The following is a 12,861-nucleotide window of genomic DNA, read 5'->3' as shown; positions in this document are numbered from 1 at the left end:
CCCCTTCATTCTTTCAGTCAGAAGAGTAAACTCAGTTCTGCTCCCATAACCCAGGATCTATTATAATTTTCAAGGGAACATCAGAAACAATGGCATAGTAAATGTGCGATGATGTGAATACTAGAAAGCATTCCTTGAGGCTAAAAGCCAGAACATTCTTTTGTTATTTAAATGTTCAAAAGATATGTAAGAACAAGACTCTGTGGAATGGGCATGAATTTGTTTATGTCCAGAGCTTTTAGAAGCTTGGAGTCCACAATTAGGCAGCTTGCTAAGAAGTTTCTGGATGGAATTATGATCATATCAGATTTAAATGGTATTGCCACGGAGGAGAAATGACTGCCCAAAATTCAGTTAACTCAGTCGCTTCATTTAGATCTCTGTTACACAAGTGAACTTCAGAAATATAGAGCTTCATAAACAATCTCTTTAAGCGTATTTAATAAGAAAAAGATTACAATAAGACTACCTAAGTCACCAAATACTTTGTGACTGTAATAAAAATGTAAGAATATGCACTGAATTGCGGAGAAGAGTGAATGCTTTAATACCTGGATGCTTACAGTAAAGCTACGGTTAGTAAATGTAGTTACTTTTCATATAGACTGTAGTAAGAATTGGGTATATAAAACTTTTCAAAAAGTTGACTCAACTCACAAGAAATTTATGTATATATACATATAAATATATAGTCTGTTTCTATATGATAGAGGTGTCAATGTTTAATCTCATGATCAAAATACAACAAAAGAAGTATGTGTAACGAGTAACTGTCCTTGAAAAATCATATGGGTAGGGAATTAGCATTCAGAATGAGTAAATATATATAGTTAAGAAATTTGGAAAAACTTTTGACATAATAATATAAAAGTCACAATCATTCAGTAGGAACGTTAGTGGAGGAAGATACTAACAAGAAAACTTTTCAATAAAAAATTCGGTCACAAATGAAAATAAAACTGCATTATTTCAAGGTTATCAAAGAAAGATTTTTTTAAATTGATGAATAAAATTTTATGACCTGAAGCATTTTAATGTTATCACTTGGCAATGAGAACAAAAGGTGTCTTCAAATATTTCATTATATTTTGCAGTGAAAAAGCTGAAGAAATTTAAACTGGTGAGAAATGGATTGTAAAGAATTCAATAAAATGCCTAACAGCTGCTGACATGTTTAAGCCATTAAAGACACACAGTGTGTAACAGAAGTTCAATCTGAGTACAACTGACAGATGAATCCCTTTCAGAAATAGCTTTTTGTGATATGAAAAATGATCAGAAGAAATTTCTGAGAATGCAAACAACTGTAATAAATCATCTGCATATAGAGAAACAATATATCAAATGCTGACAGCCTAAATACTAGATGAAGAATTGAATTAAGCTCAGGAACAAGAAGCTCAACTTAAATTTACAGCAAAGGCAGGCTATCAAATGCCTGGTTACTTTTGATGAGCAATGAGGCATCTTGGTTGGTAGCCATGATGGAAAACTAAGAGTTCTCATTTCAACTCTTAACACTTAACTAGTTGTATAATCATGAAAAGAAACTCAGAGAGGTCTGTAACTCAATCTATTTTTAGATGAATGATACATACATAAGCTACGACGAACTTTGATAAAAATTTAGATTTAATTTTGATAAAATTGTAGGAAAACAACAAACTTAGTAAAACAGATAATAGTATGGATGATGCTTTTCTATTTTTTATTTTTCTTTTCTTTTTTGTGTGTAGTGTGTGGTACTGAGGATTAAACATAAAGCATTGTACATTCCAGGCTAGAGCTCTACCATGGAACAATATTCCCAGTGGAATCAAACCTTTTTATATGCATACAAATAATATAGAATTGTTATTATATAGACTAGAGATTCAGAGATTCAACTTCACAGATATTCATTGCTCTGATATACGTAAATGGCAATATTGAAGTATAAAATTCCTTTATTCTAAACAAGTCTCTAAAAATATCTGTGCATACATTATCTGCATGTTTATTTTATAGATAACTGTTGAGGCAAAGACATTAATATAATAAATTCCACAGTAGATAAAAGTGAACAAATAGTTCACTAAGTGTAGATATCTAAAAATATAAGTCATAACACCTAGCAAGTTATTTTCTTCACAATTGTAGCATTTCCATGGTAATGTGGAGTTACATAGAATGGAAAAGCATCCTCAGTGTTACCTAAGATATTTAACTTCCCATGTATCACCTTTCAACTGTGAATTATACTTCAAAATTCCTAAATTCACTTAAACTATAATTGTGCTTATCACTAATTGAACAAAGCATATATACATTCATATACTTGGTTCTTCACATAGTTCCAACATTAAGAATTTAAATATAATTCATAAATTCTCAGTTTCTTCTCCTCATTAAAAATCTATGCATTTGAAGTTGATTTTTCCATATGGTGAGAGCTGGGAGTCTAGTTTCAATCTTTTACATAAAGGTATCCAGCACTTCTAATATATTGCATTGAAAAGACTAATGTGTCCTTTGATTGGAGAATTGACACCATTAACATATATAGTGATTATTGAAAGGTTTGTAGTAATTAGTGTCATTTTGTTATTTTGTACTGTTTTGTTCTTCAGTACTCATGTCTCTCCTCAGCTGATGACATGCATTTTTCCTCATGGTTGCCTTCATCTTCCTCTTTTGTGTATCTCAATGGCAATATTCATTATGGTCTATTATTGCACTTGCTATTACATTTGTGTGAGCTATATCTTTGAATGTGTGTGTGTGTGTGTGTATGTGTGTGTGTGTTTGTGTGTGTGCTGGACCTGGGACTTGAATTCAGAGCCTGAGCACTGTCTATAAGCTCCTTTTTTGCTCAAGGCTAGTGCTCTATCACTTTAGCCACAGTTCCACTTCCATTTTTCTCATGGTTAATTAGAGTTAAGAGTCTCACAGATTTTCATGCCTTGGCTGGCTTTGAACCATGATACTCAGATCTCAGGCTCCTGGGTAGCTAGGATTACAGGCTTGAGCCACCAGCAACTGGCTTATATGAACTGTATTTTTCTTCGATAACACCACTCTCTTAATTACTGGTTTTAATAATTTGCTTTGCAGTAAGTCTCAAAGTCAGATAGTATGGCTTCTCTAAACTCATCTTTCTTTTCAAATTTTTATATAAGTCCATTCCCTTTGTATTTAAATATAAATTTTAGAATCAACAAACATGATCCATTTCAAAATGCCTTAATCTTAACTAACAATATATACAGAGGTAAAATCCTAGACTCACTAGAGAAAAAAACCTAATAATTTATGTTATTTTCCAAGAAAACATATTTGAGATCTACATTATTCATAGAACACTAGCCAAAAGGTGGCTAAGATTATTGTATGTGTAAATATATATGTATAACCTATGTAATAATTGTCTCTTATTTACTTGAAATGAGCTTATTTTCTGAAGATGAAAATACTTGAGGTCATATGCAGCAACAGACGCCACAGTAAAATAATCTTAATAATTACAATTTAGATATCTCAGTTGAGCTATGAAAATTTGTGTCTTATAGACACTCATTCACAACAAAATTTGTCTTTTGCAACCTTCAAGATTAGTAAGACCTTTTGTTTGAAATACATGACACATTCTGTGGCCAAAATCTTACCCATTATAGAAGGGGTGATTATTTAGATTCCATCCTCCTCCATACTGCACAAGTTTTCAGATTCCTTGCTTTCTGTGCTTCTTTATAATGCTGCAATCCCAGATAATCAGGCCCATGAGTATTCCAATTGGTGAATTTATAGAAAATATTTTCTCCATAAATAATTCCTGTCTACATATTCCTTGGAATATTGGTGATGAAACAGCTGTCCTATGATACTAATACACAGTCAAATTTAAATGGTTGTACGAAACAATAGAAATTTGTGTCATTGATGAAACTTCTGGGTTGCTGAACCTGCTTCTGAAATGCCATCTACCACTAGAATTGCTACTTGGAATAATGAATTATTTCATCTTCTAAGTCAGTTTTGGTTGAGCATCAGATCATTTGCAGTCAAAAGCCTCCTAACGGATTACTCTCTGTAAATGTGTACTCAAGAGAAACATAATTTCATTATTTTCCCCTCATTTCTCTTCTGGAGAAAGCTTGATTTCCTAATAGATGAAGACTGCCACTCAGTGTCTTTTCAGAAGGCCATGAACTAAAACAATATTGCCCCAAACTTTTGTCTTCCTTTATCAGAAAACTATTTGATTTCGCTCATCTGAAATTTCACTATGGTGATTTAAAATTAGAGTGTGATATTATGATGCAAAAAAAGAATGAGCTTAGAACCTTCAATGCTCAGTCTTATCACCAGCTTTGGTGGTAATTTATTTCATTTGAAGTTTCCCCAAATAAAAATGTCTTCTCATGGAAATACTGTGAGTTCTGTAATAAACTATCATTCTACTGTCATAGTACATCCCCCTCACACAATCCCATTAGACTCCTAAGGAGCAGGTTTTCTGATGAGTATGAGAAGTGTAGATCTCATTTTGCCTAAGGAAGACTACACATGGAATGTTCCTTGGAATTCTTAGGAATCATGTTTATTCACAACAAAATCTTCATGCTCTCTGATTTTGCTTTATCCCATATAAATGATATGTGACTTCAACAAGTGTGATATTGTCTCCTATATGAAATCATTGCAAACAGCCCAGACAGGGTCTAAAGGGAATATGAGTGGTAAGAATTTCATTGAAAAGCTATCACTTGTGTAGTTCTTCTTGGTATTATAATGAAAAATACAATTACTTCTAAGATTAGTCTAAGAAGAGAATCAAGGAATCAAGGAGACCATTGAACATTTGAGCCAAAGAAGAATATAAAATCTATGTTTGCAATAAATACTAAAGAATTATTGTGATTTTGTTTTTATTCTTTTTTTATTTTTATTATTATTTTTTTTTTGGTCGGCCGTGGGGCTTGAACTCTGGGCCTGGGCGCTGTCCCTCAGCTCTTCAGCTCAAGGCGAGCACTCTACCACTTGAGCTACAGCGCCACTTCCAGTTTTCTGGTGGTTTATTGGAGATAGGAGTCTCACGGTCTTTCCTGCCTGGGCTGGCTTTGAACCGCGATCCTCAGATCTCAGCCTCCTGAGTAGCTAGGATTACAGGCGTGAGCCACCTTTATTCTTTTTTAAATTTAAGTTTTATTGCAAAGTGATATACAGAGGGGTTATAATTATGTAAGTCAGGTAATAGTATATTTCTTTTTGAACATTATTACTCTCTCCCTCATTTTCTCCCATGTTTTCCCCTCCCTACCTTCCAAGTTGTAATGTTTATTTCCAACATAGTGTCTAATAAGTATAACTGTTTAATTAGTTCAGCCTTTGTCCCACTGTACCTGTGATTCTTCTTCCTGTCCCCAAATCAGATAAACTTATTTCAAGACAAAGAGTATATAAACAAAATAAAGCAAAGGAGAAAAAAGAAAGAAAAAAGAAATAACTACAAACATTACAATAAAAAAGCTTGTTTCAATTTCTTGGAGTTCATTTCATTAAATGTCATTTGATATGGTCATATGCATACAGCTATTGAGCTATTGTGGTCCTCACTTAAGAATATCCTAGACATATTCTAATTATTACAAATGGTGAAAACCATGCAGCATTTGTTTCTTTGGGTCTGTTTCACTTAATATATTTTTCCAAGTCTTTCCATTTCTTTACAAATGAGCAATGTCATCTTTCTAATAGAAGCATAAAATTCCATTGTGTATGCATACCAAATTTTCTTGATCCAGTCATCCACAGAGGGGCATCTGGCTTGACTCGATATGTTAGCTATGGTAAATATGCTGCAATGAACATGGTTGTGCTGGTGGCTTTAGTGTGAGGAGCTGGTTTGTGGTCATTTAGGTAAATGCTCAGGAGTGGAATTGCTGGGTCATAAGGAAGTTGTACATTTAGCCTTTTGAGGAACAACAACACTGCTTTCCAGAGTGGTTGAACAAATTTATATTCTCAGCAACTGTTTAATATCATTCCCTTTTGGCAGCATCCCTGCCAGCATCTGTCATTATCTGTTTTCTTGATAATAGCCATTTGAGTGGGTTGAGTTGGATATTCAATGTTGTTTTGATTTGCATTTCTTTTGTGGCTACAGATGTTGAACATTTCTGCATGTGTCTATTGGCCATTCTTACTTCCTTTTCAGAAAAGTCTCTCTAAGTTTTTAGCCCACTTATTAATGGGGTCATTACTTCTTGAGAATTTGTTTGGAGGTGGGGTTAAGTATTTGTGCTATAAGTGTAGATATGAGGCCCTTGTCTGATGCATAGCTAATAAAGATGGAATCCCATTCTATGGGCTTTCCATTTATCTTGCTATATCCTACGTCCTTTGACATCCAGAAACTCTTCATTTTGATGCAACCCCATTTATCCAGCTTTTCTTTGACTTGGGTTTCTGGGTCTTTACTTAGGAAGTTTGGATCTGTGCCAAAGAGCCCTGGTATTTCCCCTATCCCTTCCTGTACCATTTTAGTGTACCTGCTCTTACATTGAGCTATTCTATACATTTGGAATTGATTCTGGTGCAGGGTGATATAAAAGGATCTGGCTTCAATTTCTGCATGTATATAGCTAATTCTGCCAGCACCATTTGTTGAAGAGTGTTTTTCTTCCATTTGGATCCCTTATCAAATACTAGGTGGGTATAGGTCAATGGGTTCATTTATGTGTTTTTTATTCTATTACATTGGTACTCAGGCCTGTTCTTGTGCCAGTACCAAGCTGGTTATTTTTGTTGTTGTTGTTGTTTATTTATTTTTATAACTATGGCTTTGTAATAGAGTTTGACATTTGGTATTGATATTCTTCCAGCACTGTTCTTCCTGATACAGATTGTTTTTGCTATTCGGAGCATTCTATTATTCCATATGACTTTGGATTGCTTCTTGTATATCATTAAAGAAAGTTGTTGGGATTTTGATGAATATTGCATTGAATTTGTAGATAGCTTTGGGCAGTTTGCCATTTTCACGATGTTAATCTTCCTAATCGAGGAGTGTGGAAGGTTTTCTTACTTCCTTAAATCTGCTTTAATTTCCCTTTTCAGATTTTTAAAGTTTTCATCATAAAGGTCCTTCACATCTTTGTTGAATTCGTAGGTTTGGGGTTTTTTTTTTTGAGGTGATTACAAAAAGAGTTGCTTTCCTGATTTTAGCCTTGCTCTTCTCATTGTTGGCAACAGAAAAACCATTGATTTTTGCAGGTTACTTTTATACCCTGCTACTTTGTTAGTTTTGGATTGGCTCAAGCAACTTGGGAGAGGAGTCTATGGGGTTCGTTAAATTCAAGGTCATGTTGTCTGCAAAGAGGGAGAATTTTATTTCTTCTTTCCCTATTTGGAGCCCCTTTTATGTTTGTTTTTTGCCTTATTGCTTTGGATAGGAATTCCAATACTATATTGCAGAGGAGTGGAGAGAGCAGACATCCTTGCCCTATTCCTGATTTTAGAGATAAAATGGTTCTAACTTTTCACGATTAAGTATGGTGTTGGCTGTAGGTTTTGATATACAGTCATCATTATTTCTATGGTATTTTAATCTCTTATTTATTTCTGATTTGTTTGATTATGTATTTTTTTGTCTACTGGTTTGGGGTTTTGCTAGTTCCTCTATTTCAAGGAGGTGGGTTTGAGAATTCACCAGCTTTTTGAGGTAGGCACTCAGAACTATAAATTTTCCTCTGAGTACTGCATTTGTGTCCCAGAGGAATTGTTATTTTGTGTGTTTATTATTTTTAAAATTTTTTTATTTTAAAGATACTATACAGAGGGTTACAGTTACATGAGTGAGGTAAAGAGTACCCTTCCTCTTGAACATTGTTACCCCTTCCATTGTTTTCCCCCTACCATCTACTCCTTCCCTCCCTTCCCCAAGGTTCTTTTTTTTTTTTTTTGATTGTGATTAAGTGATTACTTAATTTCCAGAAATTCACAGTATTGTGGAATAATGATGCTCATTTAAAGTCACAAGTTCATTCTAACTTTCCTGGAGCAAATTGTCTATCACGGTCTGTAATATATAACGGTGCTCACATGTTATATACCATATATGTGATCAGCAGCATGGGGATATTTGGTAGTGGTTCAACCAGATGAGTGGGAGTTCTTTGTTTCTTAAGTCCTGTTAGTTTTGTCATATCACCTAACATTTTGGATTTATCATCCACTTATCAGGGAGACCATGTACTGTTTGTCTCTTCGTTCTTGGCTTACCTCGCTCAACATGATTCCTTCTAGCTCCATCCATTTCCCTGCAAATGCCATTATTTTGTCATTTCTAATGGCTGCATAATATTCCATTGTGTATAGATACCACAATTTTTGGATCCATTCATCTGTGGTGGGGCATCTAGGTTGTTTCCATATCCTAGCTATTGCGAACAGTGCTGCAATAAACATGGAGGTGCACGTGTCCTTGTATATTGGTTCCTGTTGTTCAGGGTAGATGCCTAGAAGTGGTATGACTGGGTCGTAAGGGAGGTCAATCTTTAGCTTTCTAAGGACCCTCCAGACTGCTTTCCAAAGTGGTTGTATGAGTGTACATTCCCACCAGCAGTGTAATAGCGTTCCTCGTTCTCCACATCCCCTCCAGCATTTGTCGTTGGCTGATTTGTGGATGTGGGACATTCTGACTGGGGTAAGGTGGTATCTCAGGGTTGTCTTTATTTGCATTTCCTTCACCACCAGGGATGATGAACATTTCCTCATGTGTTTCTTTGCCATTTTTATTTCTTCATTTGAGAAGTCCCTCTTTAGTTCCCTTGCCCCTTTAGTAATTGGTTTGTTAGGTTTGGGAGGGATTAATTTCTTGAGTTCCCTGTATATACAGGATGTTAACCCCTTGTCTGATATATTGCTGGTAAATAATTTTTCCCAATTAGTTGGTTGTCTTTCTAGCTTGGTTGTGATAGCTTTATCTGTGCAGAAGCTTTTTATTTTAAGGTAGTCCCATTTGTCGAGTCTCTCTCCAATTTGTTGTGACCCTGGGACTCTGTTCAGGAAGTTCCTTCCTGTGCCTATTAGTTCAAGTGTCTCTCCTACTCTGTCCTGCAGTAGTTTCAGAGATTCAGGTTTAATGTTAAGGTCTTTAATCCATTTTGAGTTGATGTTGGTGCATGGTGATAGGCTGGGGTCCACTTTTAGTTTTCTGCACGTGGCTGCCCAGTTTTCCCAGCACCAGGGGTTGAAGAGGCTGTGTTTCTTCCATTGTATGTCTTTGGCTCCTTTGTCGAATATCAGCTGGCTGTAGGCCTGTGGATTTATTTCTGGATCTTCTATTCGGTTCCATTGGTCTTCGGGTCTGTTTTTGTGCCAGTACCATGCTGTCTTTGTTATTATAGCTCTGTAGTAGAGTTTGAAGTTCGGCATGGATAGCCCTCCCATATTGTCTTTATCCCCTAGAATTGTTTTGGCTATTCTAGGTCTTTTGTTGTTCCATATGAATTTTTGGACTGTTTTCTGTATTTCAGTGATGTACGTCATTGGGATTTTAATAGGAATTGCGTTGAATTTGTATATTAGTTTTGGAAGTATTACCATCTTTACTATATTAAGTCGGCCTATCCAGGAGCATGGGAGGTCTTTCCATTTCCTATTGTGTGTTTATTTTTGATAAATTCCATAAACGTTTAAATTTCCATTTTGATCTCTTCAATTACCCAGTTGTCATTCAACAATGTGTTATTCAGTCTCCACATGTTAGAGAATTTTCTATGGTAGTTTTCGATGTTGAGTTCTAATTTTCTTCTGTTTCAATATTTCTGAATTTGAACAGATTTGTTACTTAAAATGTGATCTATATTGGAGAATGTTTCATACACTGCTGGGAAGAATGTGTATTCAGATTCTACTGGGTAAAATATTCTGTAGATGTTTGTAAAGGCTAGTTGGTATATGCAATTATTTAGTTCTGAAGTTTCTAGGTTGAGTTTTTGCCTGGTAGATCTATCCAGAGTTGACAGTGCTTTGTTAGTCACCAGCAATCAATGTATTTAGATTTATGTGTGTTTTAGGCTTAATAGTATTGTTTAAATTGGGTGCTCTGGCATTTTGTGTATAGCTATTTAGAATTGTTATATCCTCCTGTAGGAGAGATCCCTTTATATATATTGTCCTTTTTCTCTTCTCACTGATTTTTATTTGAAGTCTATTTTATCTGATATTAGTATTGCAACCTCGGCCCATTTACAGGGCCATTTGCTTGACAGACTTTAATCCAGCCTTTTACTTTCAGAATATGTGTTTTGTGGGCAAGATGTGTCTCTTGAAGACTACAGATGGATTGATCTTGCTTTTTGATCCAACTAGTCTATCCATGTCATTTGATTGGGTAGTTAAGTCCATTAATATTGGAAGTTAGGACTAAGAAGCCCTTGTTAGTTCTTGTCATATTGTCTGCCTTCTTAGAGGCTGTGCTTTCTCATTTCTTAATATGTTTATCTGATTCTCTAGTAAGCAGCAGTTTCTCTGCCAATATTGTGTTTGTGTTAGTTTTAAGAATCTTCTGTAATGCTGATGTAGTGGAGATATATTCTTTTAATGTTTCCTTATTGTGGAAAATTTTTAATTTTCCCTCCATTATGAAGGAGAGCTTAGCTGGGCACACTATTCTTGGTTGGTAGTTTTCTTTAAGGTGTTGCATACCTTATTCCAGGCTCACCTTACTTCCATGGTCATGGCTGAGAAATCTGTAGTTATTCTGCTTGGTTTTGCTTTTCAGGTAATTGATCTTTTCTGCCTGACAGGTTTAAGGATCCTTTCCTTGGTCTATAGTGATCTTGTATGGATTACAATGTGGTTCTGGGATGTTCTGTTCTAGCCTAGTCTGTTTAGAGTTCTAAAACCTTTTTTGTTTTTGTTTTTAATGGGCCTATTGTTGTAGATGTTTGGAAAGTTCTGGGCTAGAATTCTGTTAAATATATTTCCCTCCTTTAGCTTCCTTCTCTGACTCTCCTTAATACCTATTACCCTTAAATTAAGTCTTCTGATTCAGACTCAAAGCTCCCGTAAATACCATTCTTATTTCTTAGGTTTGTTCTGAATAATTATATGTTCTTTCTCTATAATATCTAGAATATCTTGATTCCAGAAACTGTCTTCTATGTTCTCTATTCTGCTGTCATTCTATGTTCTCTATTCTGCTGTCAAGACTTTCTACTTTTTAAAAAATTTCACTGCTTTCTAATTGATCATTTTTGATGGTTTAAATATCTCCATTGAAGCTTTGTTTTAGGTCTTATATGGACTTCTTTGTTTTGAGTTTCAGAGTTTTCTCTTATATTCTTTAGCTGAGTGGCTATTTTTTTCTATTGATTTCCATTCCTTCTTTAATTAATTTAGTTTTCTTTTTGCGGATTCCATGAATTCCTCTAATAATCTTTGTTTAGTCTCATCATACTCATGTTCAGCTTTCTATCTTTTCATTCACTATATTTATCAGCAGTGTTTTTAAAGAATTTTGAGAAGTATCTTCTAGATCTTTAATTGATTGCTCTATTGCCTGTTTATTTTGAGTGGGAGTTGAGGTTCCTTGACTTGCCATTTTCCTTGTGTTTCTATGGATTGTTCTGCCCATTTGGTACCAAAAGGAAATCCAATACCAAACAGAACACAATTTCAAGAAAAATATTAACCCACAGCCCTGGAATTGCACAGACTTTAGAGGTTAAAAATAATAGCTTCCCATGTCTAACTCTCCTTTTCTTTGTTTGTGGGGCCATGTCTAACTCTCCTTTTCTTTGTTTGGGGCGAGGTATATGGTTTAGGAAAGGAGATTGTATATAACTGTAGTCAGTGAGCAAATCTGTAGTAAGAAATAAAACAATCCAAACCAAAAGGATAACAGGATGAGAATTGGCACAATAAAAATTAAACAAATCCAGGTTAACTCACAGGAAAACAATTAATACTAAAAGAAATGAAGGAAGAGAAAAGGACCAGAAATAAAGGAAAACAAGTTGAAGAGAAATGAAAAGAAGTGTTAAGAGATGCAATTAAAAATAGAGAAAGGAGCAAATAAGTATGAGAGAATAAAGAAAAGGAAAGGGACAGAAGGACGAGATCTAAGTTCTAAAAATAAAAAAGTAAAAATTTTTGGAAAATCATATATATGAAAATCATAATGAAATTTTAATACTAAGAAAAATAGAGAAATAAAAAACTGAACAATCAAAAATATAGCTAAAATTAAGTATGTACCCAATTTAAAAAGAGGCCTAGTAATCCCTGTAGATTGTATTTTGAATATTAAACAGAACTGCAATGAAAAAGAAAATGTTTTTCCAATTTGTTTGGAGACCTGTGTATCCCTGATGTCTCCTATTTAGTCTCATAGTGGAGTCTGATTTTCTTGCTGTGCAGTCAATTTTCCTTGTGGCATAGTTGGATTCAGAAACCTTCTTGATATGGGAGGCGTGGCTGTTTCCTAGAGTCCCATACTCAGGCCTATCTGACCCTTATTTATAACACAAAGTGATCAGATGCATTTTCAAATCAATTTGTTTGAGAGACCAGAATTCTGGCCTTATAAACTTTCAGGTTTTGAAAGCTTCCTCCCAGTCTAACTTGGAGGAGGGTGGGATTTGCTTTGTGTGGTAGAGCAGGAAGGAGGTGGCTGTTTTTTTTTGTGAGCTTGGTGTGGGTGGTACTGTGGCATATCTGGAATCGGTGGCTTTGTGGAGGGGAGAGAGGCTAGCTCCCGAGGCCCTCCTTTTACCCCACCCTCAGCTTTTATAACCTATCCAGTGTGTGTGTGTGGGGGGTGTGGGTGGGTGTGGGAGTTGGTGTGTGTGTGTGTATGAGATTGTAGCTGCT

This window comes from Dipodomys merriami, unplaced genomic scaffold (genome assembly GCF_024711535.1).
Source record: "Dipodomys merriami isolate MVZ:Mamm:240054 unplaced genomic scaffold, mDipMer1.0.p SCAF_17, whole genome shotgun sequence".
Lineage (NCBI taxonomy): Eukaryota > Metazoa > Chordata > Mammalia > Rodentia > Heteromyidae > Dipodomys > Dipodomys merriami.
This window is presented reverse-complemented; position numbering follows the sequence as displayed.